The 22,500-nt window shown below is 60.5% G+C and overlaps 2 non-coding genes across 2 annotated transcripts; both read left to right on the plus strand.

Moving 5' to 3' along the window:
* Nucleotides 1-12,515: 12,515 nt before the first annotated feature.
* On the plus strand, nt 12,516-12,634 carry LOC131864770 (5S ribosomal RNA). The gene has a single exon (XR_009363533.1). It is a non-coding gene; the product is annotated as a 5S ribosomal RNA (ribosomal RNA).
* A 7,818-nt stretch (nt 12,635-20,452) lies between these two features.
* Nucleotides 20,453-20,571, plus strand: LOC131864738 (5S ribosomal RNA). Its single transcript, XR_009363502.1, has one exon. It is a non-coding gene; the product is annotated as a 5S ribosomal RNA (ribosomal RNA).
* The last annotated feature ends 1,929 nt before the right edge of the window (nt 20,572-22,500 follow it).

The following is a 22,500-nucleotide window of genomic DNA, read 5'->3' on the forward strand; positions in this document are numbered from 1 at the left end:
AGAAGAGAGCTCGCTCACGGGAGAGAGAAGCCAAGGAGACCACGAGAGTGCTGAGAGTGGGACAGCGCTGAATAGGCGGGAGAAGCCTGCGCGTATAAACGGAGATATATATCCAATTGCAACGAAGGAACGTGCCAAAGATCGAGAACAATGGCAGAAATGCTAGTAACGTGCACTTCGGGACCAACGCATCACCGGAAGACAACCGCCAAACATCGAAAGAGTCGCGATGCTCCGCAACCTACGTGCAAAGCGGTCGCACACCGGGTAAGGGAGTGAGAGCCCCAAACATAGCTGGGCGAGGCGCTCACTCCGCTCTTTAATATCTCGTTAATACCGCCAAGGAAATGGCACAAGCACACACACACAAGCATCCTCGGAAGAGGACAGTTCGAGTGACAGGTCAAATCCAAGAGTTCCGAAGACTACCTCCAGGAACAATCGGGAACAAGACCGATTACAAGTCGTCGAGTCTGTTACTGGGCGAACACGAGATGCGCACAGGAAATCGATCAGCCCTCACAATGGCCCAAGGCCAGAGATCGGACTGCTACGATTTACCCCAACAATCATCGTGCCACTCTTCGCAGAGAGGTGATAGACGCCAACGAGCCCGCGCATAGCAATCGAGGTGTAAAAAGGGCGTTGAAGGCAGGAAGCCTGGACGAAAGAGGCTACGAGGTCACCTCGAAGCGGTCTAAGAATCGGGCGCACTTGGGGCGACTACCAGTGCCAACCCCTTATCCCGCGGTGCGTCCGACACACAGAAATTTCCAAGGCGGCCAAGGAGCCTCCCCGCATAGCAATCGGGGTGTGAGGTTACGGATGCAGCATTGATAGCAATCGAGGTGTGAGGCGAAGGATGCAGAAGTGAGAGCCGAGGGATGTAGCAGAGATAGCAATCGGGGTGTGTGATGCAGAAGAGATAGCAATCGAGGTGTGCGGTGGGAAGGGCCCAGCAGCCAGAATGCATGAAGCGACGGATGAAGCAGTGATGACAACCGGGCTGTGAGGAAAGGAGGGATGCAGCCAAGAAAGCAATCAGGGCTCGAGGCAAGGGATGCATCAAGGATAGCAATCATGTTGTGAGGCGAGATTCCAAAGGCTAAACGTGAGAGGCTGCAGGGTCGACTCAGAGAGGTCTATGCATGTGAGAGGCTGAAAGCAAGGTCGACTCGGAGCGGTCTATGCATCGGGCGCGCTTGGGGCGACTACCAGTGCCAACCCCTTATCCCGCGACGCGTCCGACAAAGAGAACGTTCCAAGGCGGCAGAGGAGGTTACCAGCCGAAGGATGCAGTAGCAATAACAGGTATAGTTCCGCGGCGGCCGAGAAGACTCACCGCATAGGAATCGGGATGCGAGGCGAGGGATGCGGCGGGAAGGCCCCGACGGCTAAACGGAAGAGGCTGCAGGGCCGCCTCGGAATGGTCCAAGCATCGGATGCGATTGGGACGACTACCAGTGCCAACCCCTTATCCCGCGATGCGTCCGATACACAGATAGTTCCAAGGCGGCCGAGGAGCCTCACCGCATATCAATCGGGGTGCGAGGCGAGGGATGGGGCGGGAAGGCCCCAACGGCTAGACGGAAGAGGCTTCAGGGCCACCTCGGAATGGTCCAAGCATCGGACGCGCTTGGGGCGACTGCCAGTGCCAACCCCTTATCCCGCGATGCGTCCGATACACAGATGGTTCCAAGGCGGCCGAGGAGCCTCACCGCATAGCAATCGGGGGTGCGAGGCGAGGGATGGGGCGGGAAGGCCCCAACGGCTAGACGGAAGAGGCTTCAGGGCCGCCTAGGAATGGTCCAAGCATCGGACACGCTTGGGGCGACTACCAGTGACAGCCCCCTATCCCGCGATGCGTCCGATACGAAGATGGTTCCAAGGCGGCCGAGGAGCCTCACCGCATAGCAATCGGGGTGCGAGGTGGGGGATGCGGCGAGATGGCCCCAACGGCTAGACGGAAGAGGCCACAGGGCCGCGTCGGAATAGTCCAAGCATCGGACGCGCTTGGGGCGACTACCAGTGACAACCCCTTATCCCGCGATGCGTCCGATACGAAGATAGTTCCAAGGCGGCCGAGGAGCCTCACCGCATAGCAATCGGGGTGCGAGGTGGGGGATGCGGCGAGATGGCCCCAACGGCTAGACGGAAGAGGCTGCAGGGCCGCCTCGGAATAGTCCAAGCATCGGACGCGCTTGGGGCCACTACCAGTGACAACCCCTTATCCCGCGATGCGTCCGATACGAAGATAGTTCCAAGGCGGCCGAAGAGCCTCACCGCATAGCAATCGGGGTGCGAGGTGGGGGATGCGGCGAGATGGCCCCAACGGCTAGACGGAAGAGGCCACAGGGCCGCCTCGGAATAGTCCAAGCATCGGACGCGCTTGGGGCGACTACCAGTGACAACCCCTTATCCCGCGATGCGTCCGATACGAAGATAGTTCCCAGGCGGCCGAGGAGCCTCACCGCATAGCAATCGGGGTGCGAGGCGAGGGATGCGGCGAGATGGCCCCAAAGGCTAGACGGAAGAGGCTGCAGGGCTGCCTCGGAATAGTCCAAGCATCGGACGCGCTTGGGGCGACTACCACTGCCAACCCCTTATCCCGCGATGCGTCCGATACACAGATAGTTCTGAGGCGGCCGAGGAGGTGGGGGATGCAGCGAGATGGCCCCAACGGCTAGACGGAAGAGGCTGCAGGGCCGCCTCGGAATAGTCCAAGCATCGGACGCGCTTGGGGCGACTACCAGTGACAACCCCTTATCCCGCGATGCGTCCGATACACAGATAGTTCCGAGGCGGCCAAGGAGCCTCACCGCATAGCAATCGTGGTGCGAGGTGGGGGATGCGGCGAGATGGCCCCAACGGCTAGACGGAAGAGGCTGCAGGGCCGCCTCGGAATGGTCCAAGCATCGGATGCGCTTGGGGCGACTACCACTGCCAACCCCTTATCCCGCGATGCGTCCGATACACAGATAGTTCCAAGGCGGCCGAGGAGCCTCACAGCATAGCAATCAGGGTGCGAGGCGAGGGATGCGGCGAGAAAGCCCCAACGGCTAGAGGGAAGAGGCTTCAGGTCCGCCTCGGAATGGTCCAAGCATCGGACGCGCTTGGGGCGACTACCAGTGACAACCCCTTATCCCGCGACGCGTCCGATACACAGATAGTTCCAAGGCGGCCGAGGAGCCTCACCGCATAGCAATCGGGGTGCGAGGCGAGGGATGCGGCGAGAAGGACCCAACGGCTACACGGAAGAGGCTTCGGGGCCGCCTCGGAATGGTCCAAGCATCGGACGCGCTTGGGGCGACTACCAGTGACAACCCCTTATCCCGCGACGCGTCCGATACACAGATAGTTCCAAGGCGGCCGAGGAGCCTCACCGCATAGCAATCGGGGTGCGAGGCGAGGGATGCGGCGAGAAGGACCCAACGGCTAGACGGAAGAGGCTTCGGGGCCGCCTCGGAATGGTCCAAGCATCGGACGCGCTTGGGGCGACTACCAGTGACAACCCCTTATCCCGCGACGCGTCCGATACACAGATAGTTCCAAGGCGGCCGAGGAGCCTCACCGCATAGCAATCGGGGTGCGAGGCGAGGGATGCGGCGAGAAGGACCCAACGGCTAGACGGAAGAGGCTTCGGGTCCGCCTCGGAATGGTCCAAGCATCGGACGCGCTTGGGGCGACTACCAGTGACAACCCCTTATCCCGCGACGCGTCCGATACACAGATAGTTCCAAGGCGGCCGAGGAGCCTCACCGCATAGCAATCGGGGTGCGAGGCGAGGGATGCGGCGAGAAGGACCCAACGGCTAGACGGAAGAGGCTTCGGGTCCGCCTCGGAATGGTCCAAGCATCGGACGCGCTTGGGGCGACTACCAGTGACAACCCCTTATCCCGCGACGCGTCCGATACACAGATAGTTCCAAGGCGGCCGAGGAGCCTCACCGCATAGCAATCGGGGTGCGAGGCGAGGGATGCGGCGAGAAGGACCCAACGGCTAGACGGAAGAGGCTTCGGGTCCGCCTCGGAATGGTCCAAGCATCGGACGCGCTTGGGGCGACTACCAGTGACAACCCCTTATCCCGCGACGCGTCCGATACACAGATAGTTCCGAGGCGGCCGAGGAGCCTCACCGCATAGCAATCGGGGTGCGAGGCGAAGGATGCGGCGAGAAGGACCCAACGGCTAGACGGAAGAGGCTTCGGGTCCGCCTCGGAATGGTCCAAGCATCGGACGCGCTTGGGGCGACTACCAGTGACAACCCCTTATCCCGCGACGCGTCCGATACACAGATAGTTCCAAGGCGGCCGAGGAGCCTCACCGCATAGCAATCGGGGTGCGAGGCGAGGGATGCGGCGAGAAGGACCCAACGGCTAGACGGAAGAGGCTTCAGGGCCGCCTCGGAATGGTCCAAGCATCGAACGCGCTTGGGGCGACTACCAGTGACAACCCCTTATCCCGCGACGCGTCCGATACACAGATAGTTCCGAGGCGGCCGAGGAGCCTCACCGCATAGCAATCGGGGTGCGAGGCGAGGGATGCGGCGAGAAGGACCCAACGGCTAGACGGAAGAGGCTTCAGGGCCGCCTCGGAATGGTCCAAGCATCGGACGCGCTTGGGGCGACTACCAGTGACAACCCCTTATCCCGCGACGCGTCCGATACACAGATAGTTCCGAGGCGGCCGAGGAGCCTCACCGCATAGCAATCGGGGTGCGAGGCGAGGGATGCGGCGAGAAGGACCCAACGGCTAGACGGAAGAGGCTTCAGGGCCGCCTCGGAATGGTCCAAGCATCGGACGCGCTTGGGGCGACTACCAATGACAACCCCTTATCCCGCGACGCGTCCGATACACAGATAGTTCCGAGGCGGCCGAGGAGCCTCACCGCATAGCAATCGGGGTGCGAGGCGAGGGATGCGGCGAGAAGGACCCAACGGCTAGACGGAAGAGGCTTCAGGGCCGCCTCGGAATGGTCCAAGCATCGGACGCGCTTGGGGCGACTACCAGTGACAACCCCTTATCCCGCGACGCGTCCGATACACAGATAGTTCCGAGGCGGCCGAGGAGCCTCACCGCATAGCAATCGGGGTGCGAGGCGAGGGATGCGGCGAGAAGGACCCAACGGCTAGACGGAAGAGGCTTCAGGGCCGCCTCGGAATGGTCCAAGCATCGGACGCGCTTGGGGCGACTACCGTTGCCAACCCCTTATCCCGCGATGCGTCTGATACACAGATAGTTCCGAGGCGGCCGAGGAGCCTCACCGCATAGCAATCGGGTTGCGAGGCAGATTATTGGGAAGGGAACCCCCTGGGATGCGGCTCAAGCAGTGCCCAAAGGGACTGGAATGCGGAATCACATCGAGAGACCCAAATGCTATACGAGGGCTCAAATCGAATTATCGATTTGGCCACGACATGGACGCATCGGAACGACTACCTTTGCCGAACCACTCGCAATTGCATCCATACCGAAACCAATAGACATTTCCGTTAGAGCCCTCGCATAGCATTCGGGAATCTCGCATGCCCCTCTAAATCGACCAATGCTGGCGCTCAATGAAAATCCGAGCGCTACCACCGTTCGAGCGCCAGCATTGGTCGAGTTAGAGGGGCACGGGGGAGAATGCTCCAGTCAACACCTCCCCTATATAAGTTATTTGTCCGATTCTCGCACAACCGTAGTCTGCCTCGTCGAATCAAACAACGGTCCCAGATTCCGACTTCCGTTCCGTAGAGACCCAAAAGCTAGATGGAGGCTCGCAAGAAAGAGAGTCGGCGCATAGCAATCGGGTTTCTCGAACGTTTAGGGACCGAGCTCACTTGCGGATAGGGCAAAATCCGCCAAGCAACCCAAAAGCTAGACGGGGGCTCGAATCGAATCGCCTAGGCGGCCACAACAACGACGTGTTGGATCGACTACCAGTGCCAAACCATTCAGCAAGACTAGTCTGTGTCGAGGCCGGATAGAGATTCTCAGAGAGCGCCCGCATAGCATTTAGGAGACCTGCCGCGTCCCTCACACTCGACAAATGGTGGTGCACGTTTATAAATCCGAGCGATCCCAACCCTTTCAAGCACCAACATCGGTCGAGATAGAGGGGCACGGAGGGGGCTGCGTGAGACAACACAGTCCCCTATATAAGTTATTTGTCCGATTCTCACACATCCGAAGAATGGTCATCAAATCGGACAACAGCCCAAACTTCCGACTTCCGTCCCAGAAAGCCCAAGAGCTATCTAAAACGTTCATGGCCGGAACTCGATCGCGGCTATACCAGTCCGCCAAGCAACCCAAAAGCTAGACTGGAGCTCTAGTCGAATCACCTCTGTGGCCATTGCAAGGACGTGTTGGAGCGACTACCATTGCCGAACCATTCCGCAGGTCGAGTCCATACCAAGGCCGCATAGAGATTCACGATGAGCTCCTGCATAGCAATCAGGAGACTTGCCGTGTCCATCACAATCGATAAATCCTGGTGCAAGATTTTTGCATCCGAGCGCTCCAACCAGTCGAGCACCAGCATCAATCGACATAAACGGGCACGGGGGGAGGATGCTCGAGAACACTACCTCCCCTATATAAGTTATTTGTCCGATTCTCAAGCAGCCGAAGTCTGGTCATCGAATCGGGTCAAAGACCACAACTTCCGACTTTACCCACAATGCAAGTCATCGAATCGAACATCGGCCCCCGAGTCGGACTCCATGCGTATGTCAGGTCATCGGACCCAAATTCCGCCTTCCTGCGCATGGCGGGCCATCAATATCAACTCGGTCATCGGACCCAAACTCCGCCTTTTTGCGTATGGCACGCCTTCAAATCGGTCATCGGACCCAAATTCCGCCTTCCTGTGCATGGCGGGCCATCAACATCAACTCGGTCATCGGACCCAAATTCCGCCTTTCTGCGCATGGCACGCCATCAACTCGGTCATCGGACCCAAATTCCGCCTTCCTGCGCATGGCAGGTCATCGGACACAAATTCAGACCTCGCCAATATGCCTACGTATCGAATCGGTCATCGGACCCAACTTCCGACTTCATCCATACTGTAGGGTCTTTGAGGTTGGCGCGGTGCGCTCAACCCAGGGAGTCGACCCATCGAAGCATACACCTCCCCTATATAAGCTATTTGTCCGATTCCCACACCTGTGTAGTTTGCACCTCTGACCAGGACATCGACCCCAACTTCCGAACTCGACTGCAACGACGGCACCAGCGCCTTGGTGCGCACCTTGCGACGCACAGTCCCAACATTCGCCTTCCTGCACATGGCAGGTCATCGGACCCAAATTCCGACCTCGCGAGTATGCCTACATATCGAATCGGTCATCGGACCCAACTTCCGACTTCATCCATACCGTAGGGTCTTTGAGGTTGGCGCGGTGCGCTCAACCCGGGGAGTCAACCCAACGAAGCATACACCTCCCCTATATAAGCTATTTGTCCGATTCCCACACCTGTGTAGTTTGCACCTCCGATCAAGACATCGACCCCAACTTCCGAACTCGCCTCCAACGACCGAACCAGCGCCTTGGTGCGCACCTTGCAACGCACAGTGCCAACATTCGCCTTCCTGCACGTGGCAGGTCATCGGACCCAAATTCCGACCTCGCGAGTATGCCTACATATCGAATCGGTCATCGGACCCAACTTCCGACTTCATCCATACCGTAGGGTCTTTGAGGTTGGCGCGGTGCGCTCAACCCGGGGAGTCGACCCAACGAAGCATACACCTCCCCTATATAAGCTATTTGTCCGATTCCCACACCTGTGTAGCTTGCACCTCCGATCAGGACATCGACCCCAACTTCCGAACTCGACTAAAAAGACCGCACCAGCGCCTTGGTGTGCACCTTGCAACGCACAGTGTCAACATTCGCCTTCCTGCACATGGCAGGTCATCGGACCCAAATTCCGACCTCATGAGCATACCTACTAATCGAATCGGTCATCGGACCCAACTTCCGACTTCATCCATACCGTAGGGTCTTTGAGGTTGGCGCGGTGCGCTCAACCTGGGGAGTCGACCCATCGAAGCATACACCTCCCCTATATAAGCTATTTGTCCGATTCCGACACCTGTGTAGTTTGCACCTCCGCTCAGGACATCGACCCCAACTTCCGAACTCGCCTGCAACGACCGAACCAGCGCCTTGGTGCGCACCAAAAGTGCGCACTTTTGGAGGGCACTTTTCTGCGCTCCAAAGGTGCGCACTTTTGGAGGGCACTTTTTGGAGGGCACTTTTCTGCGCTCCAAAGGTGCGCACTTTTGGAGGGCACTTTTTGGAGGGCACTTTTCTGCGCTCCAAAGGTGCGCACTTTTGGAGGGCACTTTTTGGAGGGCACTTTTCTGCGCTCCAAAGGTGCGCACTTTTGGAGGGCACTTTTTGGAGGGCACTTTTCTGCGCTCCAAAGGTGCGCACTTTTGGAGGGCACTTTTTGGAGGGCACTTTTCTGCGCTCCAAAGGTGCGCACTTTTGGAGGGCACTTTTTGGAGGGCACTTTTCTGCGCTCCAAAGGTGCGCACTTTTGGAGGGCACTTTTTGGAGGGCACTTTTCTGCGCTCCAAAGGTGCGCACTTTTGGAGGGCACTTTTTGGAGGGCACTTTTCTGCGCTCCAAAGGTGCGCACTTTTGGAGGGCACTTTTTGGAGGGCACTTTTCTGCGCTCCAAAGGTGCGCACTTTTGGAGGGCACTTTTTGGAGGGCACTTTTCTGCGCTCCAAAGGTGCGCACTTTTGGAGGGCACTTTTGTGCACTCCAAAGGTGCGCACTTTTGGAGGGCACTTTTCCTGTGCTCCAAAGGTGCACACCTAGGTGAGCACCTTCGACCACACCTTGTAGCACACCAAACTCTGACTTTCGACTTCATCCGCAATGCAGGGTCTTTGAGGTTGGCGCAATGCGCACAACCAGGGGAGTCGACCCATCAAACCCAACACCTCCCCTATATAAGCTATTTGTCTGATTCTCATACATGCGTAGCCTGCAGGAGCAATTAGGACATCGACCCCAACTTTCGGCTTCTAAACGAAAACAAGGTCTTTGAGGTTGGTGTAATGCGAACAACTAGGGGAGTCAACCCATCAAACCCAACACCTCCCCTATATAAGCTATTTGTCTGATTCTCATACATGTGTAGTCTACAGGAGCAATTAGGACATCGACCCCAACTTTTGACTTCTTAACGAAAACAAGGTCTTTGAGGTTGACGTAATGCGCACAACCAGGGGAGTCGACCCATCAAACCCAACACCTCCCCTATATAAGCTATTTGTCCGATTCTCATACATGTGTAGCCTGCAGGAGCCATTAGGACATTGACCCCAACTTTTGACTTCTTAACGAAAACAAGGTCTTTGAGGTTGGCGTAATGCGCACAACCAAGGGAGTTGACCCATCAAACCCAACACCTCCCCTATATAAGCTATTTGTCTGATTCTCATACATGTGTAGCCTGCAACAACGATTAGGACATCCACCCCAACTTCTGAATTCGTCTGCGTTGACCGCACCAAAGGTGCACGCCTTGGTGCTCACCAAAATCCGACTTCCGACTTCTTCTGCTATGCGGGGTCTTTGAGGTTGGCGCAGTGCGCACAACCAGGGGAGTCAACCCACCGAATGCAACACCTCCCCTATATAAGCTATTTGTCTGATTCTCATACATGCGTAGACTGCAGCAATGATTAGGACATCCACCCCAACTTTTGACTTCTTAAACAAGACAGGGTCTTTGAAGTTGGTGCAGTGCACACAACCAGGGGAGTCGACCCATCAAACGCAACACCTCCCCTATATAAAGCTATTTGTCCGATTCTCATACGTGTAGTCTGCAGCAGCGATTAGGACATCGACCCCAACTTCCGAATTCGTTTGCATTGACCGCACCAAAGGTGCACGCCTTGGTGTGCACCCTGGAGTGCACTTTGGTGCTCACCTCGGTGCACACTTTGGTGTGCACCTCGGTGTGCACCAAAGGTGCGCACCTTGGAGCGCACCAAAGGTGTACACTTTGGAGCGCACCACATAGGGTCTTTGAGAGGTTGGCGCAGTGCGCACACCAAGGTGGGTGTGAGGTGCGTGCCGAGGTGGGTGGGTGCTAGGGTGCGCTCCATGGTGGGTGCCAGGGTGGGTGCGTGCTAGGGTGGATTCCAAAGAGGGTCATAGGGTGGGTGCCAAGGTGGGTTGGTGATATAGTGGGTTCAAAGGTGGGTACTAGGGTGGGTTCCAAGGTGGGTCACAAGTTGGGTGCCAGGATGCGTGGGTGTTAGGTTGGGTGCCAAGGTGGGCTCCTGCGTGGGTGGGTGCTAGGGTGGGTTTCAAGGTGGACGCGAGGGCGGGTGCCAAGGTGGGTAACAAGTTGGGTGTTAGGATGGGTGAGTGCTAGAGTGGGTGCCAAGGTGGGTGGGTGCTAAGGTGGATGCCAAGGTGGTTCACAGGGTGGGTGGGTTCTAGGGTGAGTTCCAAGGTGGGTCACAGGTTCAGTGCTAGGGTGGGTGTCAAGGCGGGTGTCGAGGTGCCTGGGTGCTAGGGTGTGGATGCCAATGTGGGTCATAGGGTGGGTACTAGGGTGGGCTGCAATGTGGGTGCCAAGGTGGGTAACATGCTCGGTGGGTTCTAAATTGGGTGCCAGGGTGGGTGTGCACCCACCTTGCCCGAGGTGGGTGCCAAGGTGCCAGTGTGGGTGGGTGCTAAGGTGGATGCCAAGGTGGGTGAGAAGGTGGGTGATAGGTTGAGTGGTAGGATGGGTGGGTGCCAAGATGGGTCACAGGGTGGGTGCAAGGGTGGGTAGGTGCTAGGGTTGGTGTCAGGGTGGGTGGGTGCTAGGTTGGGTTCCAAGGTGGGTGCGAGGGTGAGTGTCAAGGTGGGTCACAGGTTAGGTGCTAGGATGGGTGAGTGCTAGGGTGCAAAGGTGCCAGGGTGGGTGCTAGGATGGGTCGATGCTAGGGTGAGTGGCAAGGTGGGTCCACAAGTGTCAAGGTGGGTGCCGAGGTGGGTGCCAAGTCGGCGACTGCTATGGTGGATGCCAAGGTGGGTCACGGGGTGGGTGCCAAGTTGCTAGGTTGGGTTCCAAGGTGGGTGCCAACGTGGGTGCTAGGGTGCGTGGGTTAAAGGGTGTGTCACAACGTGGGTGCCAGGATGGGTGCGCACCCACACTGGCCAAGACGGGTGCGGGTGCAAGGTTGGGTTCCAAGCCCGGTCACAGGCTGGGTGCTAGGATGGGTGGGTGCCAAGGTGGGCACCAGGGTGGGTGCACCCACCCTGGCCAAGGTGGGTCACGGGGTGGGTCCTAGGGTGGGTAACGGGGTGGGTACTAAGGTGCGTGCCAAGGTGGGTCATAGGGTGGGTGCCAAGGTGGGCACCAGGGTGGGTGTGCACCAACCCTAGCCAGGGTAGGTCACGGGGTGGTTGTCGGGGTGGGCGTCAAGGAGCCAAGGTGGGTGGCAAGTAGCCAAGTTGCGTGCCAAGGTGGGTGTCGGGGTGGGTGCCAAGGATCCAAGGTGGGTGCCAAGGAACCAAGGTGGGTGTCTGGGTGGGTGCCGAGGTGGGAGCCAGGGTGGGTCCCAAGGTGAGTGCAAAGGTGGGTGCCAGGGTCAAGGTGAGTGCCAATGTGGGTTCCAAGGTGCCAGGGTCAGGGTGAGTGCCAATGTGGGTTCAAAGGTGCTAAGTTGGGTGCGAGGTTGGGTGCGAGGGTGGGTGGGTGCCAAGGTGTGCTAGGTGGAAGCCCGGGTGGGTCGGCATCCCATGGGTGTCGAGTTGGGTGCCTGATGGGTGCTTCTTGTCAAGTTTTAGTCGTCGGGACTCATTTCGAGCCTTAGAGGTCGTTTCTTGTCCGGTTGCCCTGTCTTCGACCTGGGAACCCAATTTTGGTCCTCGGGTCCCATTTTTTTTTGTCTCGCATCCCACTTTTGGCCTGTGGCCTTTTCGGGGTCGATTCTCGTTTTGGGCATCAGAGCATGTTTCTTCTCCTAAAACCCAATATTTGTTTATTAAGTCTCGGAACACATTTTTGTTCTCGTGGACCCATCATGGGTCTTGGAACGCATTTGTGGTCCTTGGGTCCCATTTTGCATCCCGAAACTTGTGTTTTGGTGCTTGATCCCTATTTTGGGTGCCCACCTTGCACCAAGTGCGCACCCGGGGCAAACCGAGCGCCTTGGTGCACCGGGGCAAGATCGAGCGTGCACCCGAGGCGCCCCGAACATGCACCAAGGTGCACTCGGCCCACATGTGAGCGCAGGTCGTTGCGCCCGAGGTGGTGTGTGGGCACCGCGTTGCAGACGGGACACTGCACGCACACGACGCCCCCTCCAGGTGCACGCACGTAGGCCGGGCCGGGTGCACACCCGACGCCCTAGCAAGGTGCGCGCACCCGGGCAGGGCTCACACTTGGCGAACGGGGCGCACTTCGCGAGGGAGGGTGTGCACCTCGACGGGGGTGGGTGGCCGGGGTGGATTCGCACGTGGGTCGCGGTTTGCTAAGTACACACTGCGACAAGCTCATAACGGGTGCGATCATACCAGCATTAGTGCACCGGATCCCATCAGAACTCCGCAGTTAAGCGCGCTTGGGCCGGAGTAGTACTGGGATGGGTGACCTCCCGGGAAGTCCCGGTGTTGCACCCTTTTTTAGTTTTTCGCCGGGCGTCGCAATGCTATTTGAATAAACCTTTTGCCCGTTTGCGTTCTCGTCGGGGCCGGGCCGGGCCGGGGTGCGCTGCCCGCACTACCGCGCGCGCGGGGGCGACACCGAGCGCGCACCCGAGGCGCCCCGAGCACACAGGCCACGGTGCAACCCGGGCGTTGTGCGCGCACCCCGGTGCGCCCGAGGTGCTGCGCGCGCACCCAGGTGAAATCGGTGTGCACCTCGGCCAGTGCGCGCTCGGTCGAGTCGCGCACGTTGGCCAAGGTGCACGGTGATGTTTCTTACTCTAAGGTTCCGCACCAGACGCCCGGGACAGGTGAGCGAAGCTGGGCGGGGCCGGGTGCGCGGCCGGGGCAGGTGCACGCAGCTGGAGAGAGCTTTGGAGCACACTTCGGAGCGCACCAATGATGCGCTCCATTCAAAAGTTTCCTGAAAAGGCAAAAAAAGTTGAGATTATAGAATTTCCCACTTGAGAGATTGTAAAAAAAAAAAATTTAAAATGAAGGAAACGCGGGTGCCAAGGTGTGCGCAGCCCAGCCAAGGTGTGCGCACCAAGGCGCCCACCCTGGCGAAGGTGCACGCAAGGTGCGCACCCGAGGCAAACCGGACAATTAACCCAACTTTCGACTTCGCGCGCACCTTGGAGCGCACTTCGGAGCGCTCCTTGGTGCGCACCAATCTTGGGCACCTCGGAGTGCACCATGGCGCCCACCAAGGTGCGCACCCGGGGCAAACCGAGCTCCGACTTCGTGCGCACCTTGGAGCGCACGAAAGGTGCGCACCATGGCGCCCACCAAGGTGCGCAGCCCAGCCAAGGCGTGCGCATCAAGGTGCGCACCCTGGCGAAGGTGCGCACCCGGGGCAAACCGAGCTCCGACTTCGTGCGCACCTTGGAGCGCACAAAAGGTGCGCAACCCAGCCAAGGTGTGCGCACCCCCGGTCAAACCGAGCTCCGAATCGTGCGCACCAGAGGTGCACGCCATCGTGCGCACCTTGGAGCACACTTCGGAGCCCTCCTTGGTGCGCGCCGATGTTGCGCACCTCGGAGCGCACCCGGGGAAAACAATGCAATTAACCCGACTTTCGACTTCGTGGGCACCTCGGAGCGCTCTCGGGTTCGCACCTCGGAGCACACCGAGGTGCGCACCTTTGATGCGCTGCCTTCACCAATTTCCAGAAAAGGCAAGAAAACATTGAGAAGGTGTGCGCACCGAGGTGCCCACCCTGGCGAAGGTGCACGCGAGGTGCGCACCCGGGGCAAACCGGGCTCCGACTTCGTGCACGCCGCACCTTGGAGCACACTTCGGAGCGCTCCTTGGTGCGCACCAGGGCGCGCAACCCAGCCGAGGTGCCCACCCCGGCGAAGGTGCACGCGAGGTGCGCACCCGGGGCAAACCGGGCTCCGACTTCGTGCACGCCATGGTGCCCACCGCGGCGAAGGTGCACGCGAGGTGCGCACCCGGGGCAAACCGGGCTCCGACTTCGTGCACGCCGCACCTTGGAGCACACTTCGGAGCGCTCCTTGGTGCGCACCATGGTGCCCACCAGGGCGCGCAACCCCGCCGAAGGTGCACGCGAGGTGCGCACCCGGGGCAAACCGGGCTCCGACTTCGTGCACGCCGCACCTTGGAGCACACTTCGGAGCGCTCCTTGGTGCGCACCATGGTGCCCACCAGGGCGCGCAACCCCGCCGAAGGTGCACGCGAGGTGCGCACCCGGGGCAAACCGGGCTCCGACTTCGTGCACGCCATGGTGCGCACCGCGGCGAAGGTGCGCACCCGGGGCAAACCGGGCTCCGACTTCGTGCACGCCGCACCTTGGAGCACACTTCGGAGCGCTCCTTGGTGCGCACCAGGGCGCGCAACCCAGCCGAGGTGCCCACCCCGGCGAAGGTGCACGCGAGGTGCGTACCCGGGGCAAACCGGGCTCCGACTTCGTGCACGCCGCACCTTGGAGCACACTTCGGAGCGCTCCTTGGTGCGCACCATGGTGCCCACCAGGCCGCGCAACCCAGCCAAGGTGTGCGCACCAAGGTGCACGCGAGGTGCGCACCCGGGGCAAACCGGGGTCCGACTTCGTGCACGCCGCACCTTGGAGCACACATCGGGGCGCTCCCGGGTTCGCACCGGCGTTGCGCACCGTGGTGGGCACCTCGGAGCACACCAAGGTGGGCAGCGAGGTGCGCACCTTTGATGCGATGCCTTCACTAATTTCCATAAAAGGCAAAAAAAAAACGAGATTTTAAAATTTCCGTTTTGAAAGATAGTGAGAAAAAGGGAATGCTGGTGCCATCTTGAGCCCGCCCTGGTGCGCAGCCCAGCCAAGGTGTGCGCACCAAGGTGCCCACCCTGGCGAAGGTGCGCGCCCGGGCAATTAATCCAACTTCCAACTTCGCGCGCGCCAGGGTGGGAGCGCACCCAACAACCGGGCCTGGGAAGAGCCAATGCGAGAAACCCCACCAAACGCTCTGACAAAAAAAGAGGGGGCGCTCCAGTAACCCCGCTTCGGAGCGCACCCTGGGCAAACCCAGCCAAGGTGCCCACCCCGGCCAAGGTGCAGGCGAGGTGCGCACCCGGGGCAAACCGGGCTCCGACAACGTGCACGCCGCACCTTGGAGCACACTTCGTAGCGCTCCCGGGTGCGCACCTCAGAGCACACCAAGGTGGGCAGCGAGGTGCGCACCTTTGATGCGCTGCCTTCACTAATTTCCAGAAAAGGCAAAAAAAAAAGGAGATTTTAAAATTTCCGTTTTGAAAGATAGTGAAAAAAACGGAACGCGCGTGCCATCTTGAGCCCGCCCTGGTGCGCAGCCCAGGTAAGGTGCCCACCCTGGCAAAGGTGCGCACCCGGGCAATTAACCCTACTTCCGACTTCGTGCGCGCCAGGGTGGCAACCGGGCCTCGGAAGAGCCAATGCGAGAAACCCCACCAAACGCTCCGACAAAAAAAGAGGCGGCGCTCCAATAACCCCGCTTCGGAGCGCAGCCGGGGCAAACCCAGCCAAGGTGCCCACCCCGACGAAGGTGCACGCGAGGTGCGCACCCGGGGCAAACCGGGCTCCGACAACGTGCACGCAGCACCTTGGAGCACACTTCGAAGCACTCCCGGGTGCCCACCGGCGTTGCGCACCGTGGTGGGCAGCGAGGTGCGCACCTTTGATGCGCTGCCTTCACTAATTTCCAGAAAAAGGCAAAAAAAAATGAGATTTTAAAATTTCCGTTTTGAAAGATAGTGAAAAAAAAGGAACGCGGGTGCCATCTTGAGCCCGCCCTGGTGCGCAGCCCAGGCAAGGCATGCGCACCAAGGTGCCCACCCGAGGTGCACACCCGGGGCAAACCGGGCTCCGACTTCGTGCAGGCCGCACCTTGGAGCACACTTCGGAGCGCTCCTTGGTGCGCACCATGGTGCCCACCAGGGCGCGCAACCCAGCCAAGGTCTGCACACCAAGGTGCCCACCCCGGCGAAGGTGCACGCGAGGTGCGCACCCGGGGCAAACCGGGCTCCGACTTCGTGCACGCCATGGTGCCCACCGCGGCGAAGGTGCACGCGAGGTGCGCACCCGGGGCAAACCGGGCTCCGACTTCGTGCACGCCGCACCTTGGAGCACACTTCGGAGCGCTCCTTGGTGCGCACCATGGTGCCCACCAGGGCGCGCAACCCAGCCAAGGTGTGCGCACCAAGGTGCACGCGAGGTGCGCACCCGGGGCAAACCGGGGTCCGACTTCGTGCACGCCGCACCTTGGAGCACACATCGGAGCGCTCCCAGGTTCGCACCAGCGTTGCGCACCTTTGATGCGCTGCCTTCACTAATTTCAAGAAAAGGCAAAAAAAAACGAGATTTTAAAATTTCCGTTCTGAAAGATAGTGAAAAAAACGGAACGCGGGTGCCATCTTGAGCCCTTCCTGGTGCGCAGCCCAGGCAAGTTGTGCGCACCAAGGTGCCCACCCTGGCGGAGGTGCGCGCCCGGGGCAATCCGGGCTCCGACTTCGTGCACTGCATGGTGCCCACCAAGGCGCGCAACCCAGCCAAGGTGCCCACCGCAGCGAAGGTGCACGCGAGGTGCGCACCCGAGGTGCACACCCGGGGCAAACCGGGCTCCGACTTCGTGCACGCCGCACCTTGGAGCACACTTCAGAGCGCTCCTTGGTGCGCACCAGGGCGCGCAACCCAGCCGAGGTGCCCACCCCGGCGAAGGTGCACGCGAGGTGCGCACCCGGGGCAAACCGGGCTCCGACTTCGTGCACGCCATGGTGCCCACCGCGGCGAAGGTGCGCACCCGGGGCAAACCGGGCTCCGACTTCGTGCACGCCGCACCTTGGAGCACACTTCGGAGCGCTCCTTGGTGCGCACCATGGTGCCCACCAGGCCGCGCAACCCAGCCAAGGTGTGCGCACCAAGGTGCACGCGAGGTGCGCACCCGGGGCAAACCGGGGTCCGACTTCGTGCACGCCGCACCTTGGAGCACACATCGGGGCGCTCCCGGGTTCGCACCGGCGTTGCGCACCGTGGTGGGCACCTCGGAGCACACCAAGGTGGGCAGCGAGGTGCGCACCTTTGATGCGATGCCTTCACTAATTTCCATAAAAGGCAAAAAAAAAACGAGATTTTAAAATTTCCGTTTTGAAAGATAGTGAGAAAAAGGGAATGCTGGTGCCATCTTGAGCCCGCCCTGGTGCGCAGCCCAGCCAAGGTTTGCGCACCAAGGTGCCCACCCTGGCGAAGGTGCGCGCCCGGGCAATTAACCCAACTTCCAACTTCGCGCGCGCCAGGGTGGGAGCGCACCCAACAACCGGGCCTGGGAAGAGCCAATGCGAGAAACCCCACCAAACTCTCTGACAAAAAAAGAGGGGGCGCTCCAGTAACCCCGCTTCGGAGCGCACCCTGGGCAAACCCAGCCAAGGTGCCCACCCCGGCCAAGGTGCAGGCGAGGTGCGCACCCGGGGCAAACCGGGCTCCGACAACGTGCACGCCGCACCTTGGAGCACACTTCGTAGCGCTCCCGGGTGCGCACCTCAGAGCACACCAAGGTGGGCAGCGAGGTGCGCACCTTTGATGCGCTGCCTTCACTAATTTCCAGAAAAGGCAAAAAAAAAAGGAGATTTTAAAATTTCCGTTTTGAAAGATAGTGAAAAAAACGGAACGCGCGTGCCATCTTGAGCCCGCCCTGGTGCGCAGCCCAGGTAAGGTGCCACCCTGGCAAAGGTGCGCACCCGGGCAATTAACCCTACTTCCGACTTCGTGCGCGCCAGGGTGGCAACCGGGCCTCGGAAGAGCCAATGCGAGAAACCCCACCAAACGCTCCGACAAAAAAAGAGGCGGCGCTCCAATAACCCCGCTTCGGAGCGCAGCCGGGGCAAACCAAGCCAAGGTGCCCACCCCGACGAAGGTGCACGCGAGGTGCGCACCCGGGGCAAACCGGGCTCCGACAACGTGCACGCAGCACCTTGGAGCACACTTCGAAGCACTCCCGGGTGCCCACCGGCGTTGCGCACCGTGGTGGGCAGCGAGGTGCGCACCTTTGATGCGCTGCCTTCACTAATTTCCAGAAAAAGGCAAAAAAAAATGAGATTTTAAAATTTCCGTTTTGAAAGATAGTGAAAAAAAAGGAACGCGGGTGCCATCTTGAGCCCGCCCTGGTGCGCAGCCCAGGCAAGGCATGCGCACCAAGGTGCCCACCCGAGGTGCACACCCGGGGCAAACCGGGCTCCGACTTCGTGCAGGCCGCACCTTGGAGCACACTTCGGAGCGCTCCTTGGTGCGCACCATGGTGCCCACCAGGGCGCACCCGAGGCAAACCGGGCTCCGACTTCGTGCACGCCGCACCTTGGAGCACACATCGGAGCGCTCCCAGGTTCGCACCAGCGTTGCGCACCTTTGATGCGCTGCCTTCACTAATTTCCAGAAAAGGCAAAAAAAAACGATATTTTAAAATTTCCGTTCTGAAAGATAGTGAAAAAAACGGAACGCGGGTGCCATCTTGAGCCCTTCCTGATGCGCAGCCCAGGCAAGTTGTGCGCACCAAGGTGCCCACCCTGGCGGAGGTGCGCGCCCGGGGCAAACCGGGCTCCGACTTCGTGCACTGCATGGTGCCCACCAAGGCGCGCAACCCAGCCAAGGTGCCCACCGCAGCGAAGGTGCACGCGAGGTGCGCACCCGAGGTGCACACCCGGGGCAAACCGGGCTCCGACTTCGTGCACGCCGCACCTTGGAGCACACTTCAGAGCGCTCCTTGGTACGCACCAGGGCGCGCAACCCAGCCAAGGTGCTCACCCCGGCGAAGGTGCACGCGAGGTGCGCACCCGGGGCAAACCGGGCTCGGACTTCGTGCACGCCGCACCTTGGAGCACACATCGGAGCGCTCCCGGGTTCGCACCAGCATTGCGCACCTTTGATGCGCTGCCTTCACTAATTTCCAGAAAAGGCAAAAAAAAGAAAAAAATGAGATTTTAAAATTTCCGTTTTGAAAGATAGTGAAAAAAACGGAACGCGGGTGCCATCTTGAGCCCGCCCTGGTGTGCAGCCCAGGCAAGTTGTGCGCACCAAGGCACCCACCCTGGCCAAGGTGGGTCACGGGGTGGGTCCTAGGGTGGGTAACGGGGTGGGTACTAAGGTGCGTGCCAAGGTGGGTCATAGGGTGGGTGCCAAGGTGGGCACCAGGGTGGGTGTGCACCAACCCTAGCCAGGGTAGGTCACGGGGTGGTTGTCGGGGTGGGCGTCAAGGAGCCAAGGTGGGTGGCAAGTAGCCAAGTTGCGTGCCAAGGTGGGTGTCGGGGTGGGTGCCAAGGATCCAAGGTGGGTGCCAAGGAACCAAGGTGGGTGTCTGGGTGGGTGCCGAGGTGGGAGCCAGGGTGGGTCCCAAGGTGAGTGCAAAGGTGGGTGCCAGGGTCAAGGTGAGTGCCAATGTGGGTTCCAAGGTGCCAGGGTCAGGGTGAGTGCCAATGTGGGTTCAAAGGTGCTAAGTTGGGTGCGAGGTTGGGTGCGAGGGTGGGTGGGTGCCAAGGTGTGCTAGGTGGAAGCCCGGGTGGGTCGGCATCCCATGGGTGTCGAGTTGGGTGCCTGATGGGTGCTTCTTGTCAAGTTTTAGTCGTCGGGACTCATTTCGAGCCTTAGAGGTCGTTTCTTGTCCGGTTGCCCTGTCTTCGACCTGGGAACCCAATTTTGGTCCTCGGGTCCCATTTTTTTTTGTCTCGCATCCCACTTTTGGCCTGTGGCCTTTTCGGGGTCGATTCTCGTTTTGGGCATCAGAGCATGTTTCTTCTCCTAAAACCCAATATTTGTTTATTAAGTCTCGGAACACATTTTTGTTCTCGTGGACCCATCATGGGTCTTGGAACGCATTTGTGGTCCTTGGGTCCCATTTTGCATCCCGAAACTTGTGTTTTGGTGCTTGATCCCTATTTTGGGTGCCCACCTTGCACCAAGTGCGCACCCGGGGCAAACCGAGCGCCTTGGTGCACCGGGGCAAGATCGAGCGTGCACCCGAGGCGCCCCGAACATGCACCAAGGTGCACTCGGCCCACATGTGAGCGCAGGTCGTTGCGCCCGAGGTGGTGTGTGGGCACCGCGTTGCAGACGGGACACTGCACGCACACGACGCCCCCTACAGGTGCACGCACGTAGGCCGGGCCGGGTGCACACCCGACGCCCTAGCAAGGTGCGCGCACCCGGGCAGGGCTCACACTTGGCGAACGGGGCGCACTTCGCGAGGGAGGGTGTGCACCTCGACGGGGGTGGGTGGCCGGGGTGGATTCGCACGTGGGTCGCGGTTTGCTAAGTACACACTGCGACAAGCTCATAACGGGTGCGATCATACCAGCGTTAGTGCACCGGATCCCATCAGAACTCCGCAGTTAAGCGCGCTTGGGCCGGAGTAGTACTGGGATGGGTGACCTCCCGGGAAGTCCCGGTGTTGCACCCTTTTTTAGTTTTTCGCCGGGCATCGCAATGCTATTTGAATAAACCTTTTGCCCGTTTGCGTTCTCGTCGGGGCCGGGCCGGGCCGGGGTGCGCTGCCCGCACTACCGCGCGCGCGGGGGCGACACCGAGCGCGCACCCGAGGCGCCCCGAGCACACAGGCCACGGTGCAACCCGGGCGTTGTGCGCGCACCCCGGTGCGCCCGAGGTGCTGCGCGCGCACCCAGGTGAAATCGGTGTGCACCTCGGCCAGTGCGCGCTCGGTCGAGTCGCGCACGTTGGCCAAGGTGCACGGTGATGTTTCTTACTCTAAGGTTCCGCACCAGACGCCCGGGACAGGTGAGCGAAGCTGGGCGGGGCCGGGTGCGCGGCCGGGGCAGGTGCACGCAGCTGGAGAGAGCTTTGGAGCACACTTCGGAGCGCACCAATGATGCGCTCCATTCAAAAGTTTCCTGAAAAGGCAAAAAAAGTTGAGATTATAGAATTTCCCACTTGAGAGATTGTAAAAAAAAAAAATTTAAAATGAAGGAAACGCGGGTGCCAAGGTGTGCGCAGCCCAGCCAAGGTGTGCGCACCAAGGCGCCCACCCTGGCGAAGGTGCACGCAAGGTGCGCACCCGAGGCAAACCGGACAATTAACCCAACTTTCGACTTCGCGCGCACCTTGGAGCGCACTTCGGAGCGCTCCTTGGTGCGCACCAATCTTGGGCACCTCGGAGTGCACCATGGCGCCCACCAAGGTGCGCACCCGGGGCAAACCGAGCTCCGACTTCGTGCGCACCTTGGAGCGCACGAAAGGTGCGCACCATGGCGCCCACCAAGGTGCGCAGCCCAGCCAAGGCGTGCGCATCAAGGTGCGCACCCTGGCGAAGGTGCGCACCCGGGGCAAACCGAGCTCCGACTTCGTGCGCACCTTGGAGCGCACAAAAGGTGCGCAACCCAGCCAAGGTGTGCGCACCCCGGTCAAACCGAGCTCCGAATCGTGCGCACCAGAGGTGCACGCCATCGTGCGCACCTTGGAGCACACTTCGGAGCCCTCCTTGGTGCGCGCCGATGTTGCGCACCTCGGAGCGCACCCGGGGAAAACAATGCAATTAACCCGACTTTCGACTTCGTGGGCACCTCGGAGCGCTCTCGGGTTCGCACCTCGGAGCACACCGAGGTGCGCACCTTTGATGCGCTGCCTTCACCAATTTCCAGAAAAGGCAAGAAAACATTGAGAAGGTGTGCGCACCGAGGTGCCCACCCTGGCGAAGGTGCACGCGAGGTGCGCACCCGGGGCAAACCGGGCTCCGACTTCGTGCACGCCGCACCTTGGAGCACACTTCGGAGCGCTCCTTGGTGCGCACCAGGGCGCGCAACCCAGCCGAGGTGCCCACCCCGGCGAAGGTGCACGCGAGGTGCGCACCCGGGGCAAACCGGGCTCCGACTTCGTGCACGCCATGGTGCCCACCGCGGCGAAGGTGCACGCGAGGTGCGCACCCGGGGCAAACCGGGCTCCGACTTCGTGCACGCCGCACCTTGGAGCACACTTCGGAGCGCTCCTTGGTGCGCACCATGGTGCCCACCAGGGCGCGCAACCCCGCCGAAGGTGCACGCGAGGTGCGCACCCGGGGCAAACCGGGCTCCGACTTCGTGCACGCCGCACCTTGGAGCACACTTCGGAGCGCTCCTTGGTGCGCACCATGGTGCCCACCAGGGCGCGCAACCCCGCCGAAGGTGCACGCGAGGTGCGCACCCGGGGCAAACGGGGCTCCGACTTCGTGCACGCCGCACCTTGGAGCACACTTCGGAGCGCTCCTTGGTGCGCACCAGGGCGCGCAACCCAGCCGAGGTGCCCACCCCGGCGAAGGTGCGTACCCGGGGCAAACCGGGCTCCGACTTCGTGCACGCCGCACCTTGGAGCACACTTCGGAGCGCTCCTTGGTGCGCAC

Source organism: Cryptomeria japonica, unplaced genomic scaffold, assembly GCF_030272615.1.
Source record: "Cryptomeria japonica unplaced genomic scaffold, Sugi_1.0 HiC_scaffold_91, whole genome shotgun sequence".
NCBI lineage: Eukaryota > Viridiplantae > Streptophyta > Pinopsida > Cupressales > Cupressaceae > Cryptomeria > Cryptomeria japonica.